Raw genomic sequence first — 6000 nt, forward strand, 5'->3', positions numbered from 1 at the left:
TGCACCCCCACCCAGCGGTGCAGGAAAAGGAGCGTCTCCATTTCGGTGGTGAGCTGCTGCTGAGGATGGCTGAAATGCTGCTGCTGGCACCCGTGTAGCGCGGCATCCCTCCAAGGGAGAGTTCAAACCATTTGTTTCATATTTCAGGTCTGACTCAGGACGTGCTGGGCGCCAGGCAGCGTTCCTCAGGCGGCGGCGCAGAGGCTGATAGCCCTCAGTGCTGCACCCATCGCCTGCGCTGGCTGTCCGGCTGCCTCGGAAGGAGAGGCATCTCCTTTTGTGGGTCATATCCCAAGCCCTGGATGCACTAAACAGTTATTTGGAGCCATCCTCTCCGACTAAAACAAACATTAGTGCTTGAAAAATGCCCAAGGAACCATAAAATACTCAGCTGTATCACTTGCTGAGATGTGGTGGGAAGTTTTCCTTGAAAATTACAAATCGGAAAATTTTCTTCATTGCTGACACATGGTGCCCTGACGTACCGGGAAACACTGTCCATTTGCTTGGTGGTTTGGACTTCAACCACTTATGATTCCTCTGCCTATACTCAGCACAGGTCCTACTCACACAGTTACGTGAGATGTCATTGCTGGTAAATAGGAAAACAAGATAAGCACTGCTCATTCAATTCACAAGGTAGCAAAGGAGGCCCCAAACACTTTTTGAAGTTAAATATGAGAGTGGTATGAGCCACACCAGCCAATAACATCTGTGTAGATCATGGCCATCCAATGGAGCAGTCCTGATGCTGCCTGTGAGGTTGCCCTAACCTGGCCAGGTGCAGACCAGCTTCATTCCGCTTTGAAGGTGTCTCCTCTTCCTTATGGGTCAGAGGGGCTCTCTTAAGAAAGAGAATAATGGTATTTTTAGCAGAATATTGAGGCACATGGGAAATCAATCACACATGGAGAACTGGAAGCGGAGCAATTGATGTTATGTGCTGTAAGTGCTCTCTGAACAGAACTGGTACATGCTGTGTGCACTCAACTACTGGTACGCCATTAGCCAAGGTCTCCAGCACCGCTGTGCTGGAGCTCTAGCAGGACACAGTATGACACCAGAGGATGGTTTTGCTCCACTGTTTCGATTCATTAAGCACTGCTGAATTATCTCACAGGCAAGAAGGCCATCTACTGAACCAGGAGACTAAGACACAACAGCACTTCACCACCTGGGAGTTTAATTCACAAAGAGCCGTGTTGCATCCTAATGAGACAGATCCAGTAGCTGTAGAGCTGCTCAAAAGGCATTTGGCTCCACGCAGTGGTGTAAATCCATACAGCTGCCACAGATCAGACATCTGATTTTTCAAGAGTCACAGTAAAAGGAAACCAGTGTTGGTGTAAAGCAGTGGTTTTCACTGGACCACAAGACTGGTTTTGGTTTGTGAACTCCTCTAGCCACTTTCCCGTGGGTGCAGAAGTTTAAGCTGAGTTGAAGATTTTCATATAATCACTTTGCTTTTCTCAGTCATCTCCCCTGCATCCCACAGATGATAATTACAGACCATTCTAGGGTCTGCCGGCAGCGTGCCGACAGCCTCCGCTTGGACATCGATCAAGATGTGTACAAGCATGTTATATGGCCTCTCTGTGCAGTCAGAGTTACCAGAATTTTCTTAGAGTCTCTGTGGTGGGACGGGGGTTGAGACAGAGCCAAGCAGAAAGGAGAAGAACAGAAAAGAGCAAAGCCAGAAGGAAATTGAGCCAGCAAGGATTCAAGCAGGTGGTGGGAGAGTATCTGGAGCAATGCAAAGAAGAGGCATATTTGCCACCACAGCTTGTTAGACTGGTCCCAACCATATAGGGGCTGTGCTGTCCCAGCTGGTTTGATGGGAGGCAAGGATATGTTGGTGTAATACAGGATTTCTTTTGCTATATGAGAAGTTGTCAGCCATCTGAACAGCCTACCCACAAAGTCCTCTGCAGCCAGGTAAGTCGACAAGTCAGCCGCTTCCAGCCCAGCAGCAGATGTGAATGTGAGTCCACAGTTAGAGTGAAGGAAGTTCTTTTGAGCACTACACGAGCCAGTCCTTGATCTTCTGCACACTCACACCATATGCTGGTTTTCTTTAAAGAAAGGGGTGATTTCCACTTGGCTGTGAAACCACTTCAATGCTCCTGGGTAAAATCACAGCCCCAAGAATAGTTACCCAGTAGCGTTTCCCTAAAACAAGGCAACTTTCGAAAGAAAAGAGAGATTTGGCTTTTCCTTAAGCTCTCTGCACACCTGCAGCTCTTCAATAAAAGGCACTAACTCTCACATTTCTCAAGTAAATTGGTTTCAGCTGTTGCTGCAGCAGCTCATGCTGGTTGCTGATAAGGAGCACCCAGCTGCCACTCACAGCCTGCCATTCCAGGTCGGAGGATGCGCTTCTCCTTTCCTATGCCCACGCTCAGCAGTTGTGAGCAGCTCTTGCTCATCCGCCCTCTGCTATGCACAGATATCGGGGGATGAAAGGGAGCAACTGGCCAACCACTCAGGAAGAGTGAAACAGGGCCACTCACCTGCTGAGCTCCTGCTCTCCTTTCCAGGAGCTGCCCTGTCCCCACCAGGATGAGGGTGGCTTCCCAGAGGAGGAGGCTTGCAACGGCGGTGGTGTTTCACAACAGAGGGAATTGCTTTCCCCTCTGGAGTTGGGATGTGGAAGGGGGGACTGAGGTTTCCTGATCAGATGGATGAGCTTCCCCCATCAAATGGACTGGCTACAGCCCCAGCCCATGCAGTGAGAGGTGGCAGAAAGACCTGGGTCACCTTGCAAAATGCAGCCGCCCTTCCCAGTTCCTTACAGCGCTGAAACACCACCCCTGGATCAGCCCCACTGTGTCACGGAACTTCACACGCGGGGTGCAGGTGTTACTGCCGTAGCACATCATCTTCCTCCTCCTCAGGCACTGACCATTTTCTGGTTTTTATAAAAAAAATGAGCAGGCTCATAGCCAATTCCAGCTGCGTTTTCCTATAGGGAACCCACCAGGCTGCAGCTTGTATCAACCCCTCCCTCCCTAAACATTTAGATAAAATACCGCAACCTCTAAAAGAATAATCTTATAGAAAAACTTTTAGGACCTTTCATAGCTCACACTAGTCTGCTATTAATAGTCACTCCATTTTCACGGTAATAGTGCGGGTAGGAGCCAGTACATCTAGAACAGGAGAAGGCAAGCTAATCCCCTTTCACGCTGCAGGGTCTACAATACAGCTAAGCAGCTTTAATTCTCATTAGCAAAGTGCTGCAGTACAGGAGAGCCATTTCATTTCCCTCTAATGCACTACAGCAAAAAATGTATCTAGGACTGCTAGCTAATTGGCAGTTATTTTGTCCTAAAGATTTCCACAGATACAGAACGGTTTTGATATCATGGAATTTGCAGGTTCTTCTTTGAAACCAAGATGATGCATTTTCCTGGTTTATTCTGTTCTTCCCCATTTCTCTCACCTTCCTGCTATCAACAAGAAAGGGAGAGAGGCGAAAGAAAACAGGAGGAGCCAGACAAAAATATGCAAATCCCTGAAGAAACAGAAATTAGAATATTTTTTTTTTTTTCTGGTTGCTCTTTCCCTGGGGGTTAATACCCCTTCAGCAGCAGTTTTTGAGAGTCATGGAGAACCTGAAAACTTTTTCCCCCATAATATGACTGTCAGCTGTTACTGTAGTCTACTATACAGTCATCATCATTTCCCCTTCTTCATATCCTCTAGATGGTGCTTGTGTATCACTTTCTACACAAAATAAATCATGCTGCTGCTAATCAAGCTTAGAAATGGATTTTGTGCTGTACTACAGATCCCTAGGAGCAGAGGGTTGTGGTGAACACACGGGGTAGTTACCTGGTCTAAGCCTCTGGCAGAAAAAATGGTTGTCCTCAGCCTCTTCTCAAATGTGAGATACAGGACAGAAAAAACCCTATGGCACATTTTTCTGGAGTTTATGAAGATTAAAATCTGATTGTATTTCCTCCGTGTCACACCTTAACACGGTGGCGATGCACAAGGGTTCGCTCTTTCTGTGCCCACTCCTGTCCGGTGGTGACTGGAGTTACAGAGCACACAGCATACCAAGTGTATGTCTAAAAAAGTACATGGGAAACAAAAGATTCCTAATCAAAATGGCATTTCCCAAATGCTGGAGCACCATGTTTATCCATGAACAACATCACCAAAGCTTGCAGCTTACAGCAAGCACAGCAAAATGGGAGTGTGCCTCTGCGCCACAGGAACAGAGGAAATTTCAGCGTAAGAGGCTGGTGCAGGGAGGGAAAGAAACCAGTATTCTGCCTCACGAGAAGAGTGGGTAGCTCTGAATGGGTCTATTTGTCAGGGAAAAAAAATTAAAAAAAAAATCAACCCCGGAAAGAAAAAAATCATCCCCTCAATCCTTCATTATTCACTCTCCATTCTGATTCAGGACACAAACACACCTAGAAGTACTTAAATGTAGCAGAGACTAAATTCTGGCCATCCTTCTCCTTTACTCAATTTCAACTGTATTAATTAATTAATTAATTTTTAGATAACCCATATAGTAGTTCCCGCAGCCCAGCCTTCTCTCCCTGTGCCCACCTGGAACCGACCAAGTCATTTCATTTCCTCTTGTGCATTCACGCTCTTCAAATATTTGCAGACAAGCAACCCAGTCCTGTCTCTGTTTGGATTCCTTATCTCAACAGGTTTCGGTCCTTAAAAATTCTCTTTTCCCTTCCCCACGCCTTCTGTCTAAACTCACCAAGGGGTAGTCATCAAACACTCTCTCGGGCAAACAAAGTTACTGTTTGCCCAGCTCTCAGCTGGACAGGCAGTGGGGTTTGCTGGGGAAAGCTGGCCATTCGATAGGAAGACAGCAGAGAGCAGCTGTGCTCCGTTGGAAAATTGTTCCTACTTCAGTTCTTGAACCTACAGACACTTGCAGCCACCTTGCCAGGGAGGTGTGCACCCCTCTGCCAGTACAAAATGGGGGTGCCAGGGTAGAAACTTGGCGTTTTTCTACTACAAGAACGGGAACCACTTTTTTTTTTTTTTTTTCAAAGTCTAAAAAGCCTTCTGCACCCAAGGCTTGCTTTGGTTTTTGTTTGTTATTTTATATGCGGGAAGCACCACCGAAAGACTGTAAATACGATGGCTGACTTCTCACTAGCTGAGATAAGACTCCGTTTTTATAGATGGGGATGGTACAGTGACTTTTGACAAAGGTCACACTGGCGATGGGGAGCAGAGGTTACCAGATTGCCCCCTGTTTGGTGATATAATTTTCCATTTTTGGCCTGGGTCATGCCCCTAGATTGTATCCTTGCCCTCTGCAGGTCATATGGCCAAATGGCTATTTCTAGCTCTGTCAAGTTCACACCTTTTATTGCTAATAAAGTAATTCATAAAAATCACACTGCTTTGAGATACCAAAGTCTTTTTTTTTTTTTTTTTTAAAAAAAAGGACCATTTAAGCCCGAAGTGCGTTCAACTTTTCAACATTTTCCTGGCTTCAATACTCACTGACATGTCCACAGCCAATTAAGCTGCAATAGATATCCAGCCTCAGGTTCTGTGGCTGCTCTGCTCTCCAAGAGCATAGAGCCTGATCTCAGAAGGAAGGAAAGGAATTTTAAACCTCCTTCATTTGGATTTTTAAAGCACCGGTCCTCGAGCCTGACTTTCAGCACACTGAACACGCACAATCACTTCCCACGTGTAAATAAGCGTGTCTGCAAAACCACTGGTTTCCCTTGCTCCGTGTTAAAAGTCTATTGTGAAAAGGAGCAGCAAAAAAAAAAAAAGCAAATAACGTGGGAGTAGCGCAAGGCTGTGACCACAGTCCCAGCCACGCTGGCTGCGGCCATCGCCGGTGTCTCCCGGGTACATATTTGCACTCCGGGTACCTCCTCCCTCCGGGGCCACTGGAGCGTGTAGGGCAGCCCCTGGCTCCACCCGAGGTGGTTACCTGCCTATATTCACCTTCCAGGAGGTACGACAGCACTGCGCCGTGCGCCGGGAGGGTGAGCAGCC

Source organism: Vanellus vanellus (assembly GCF_965231255.1).
Source record: "Vanellus vanellus genome assembly, chromosome: 3".
Taxonomy (NCBI): domain Eukaryota; kingdom Metazoa; phylum Chordata; class Aves; order Charadriiformes; family Charadriidae; genus Vanellus; species Vanellus vanellus.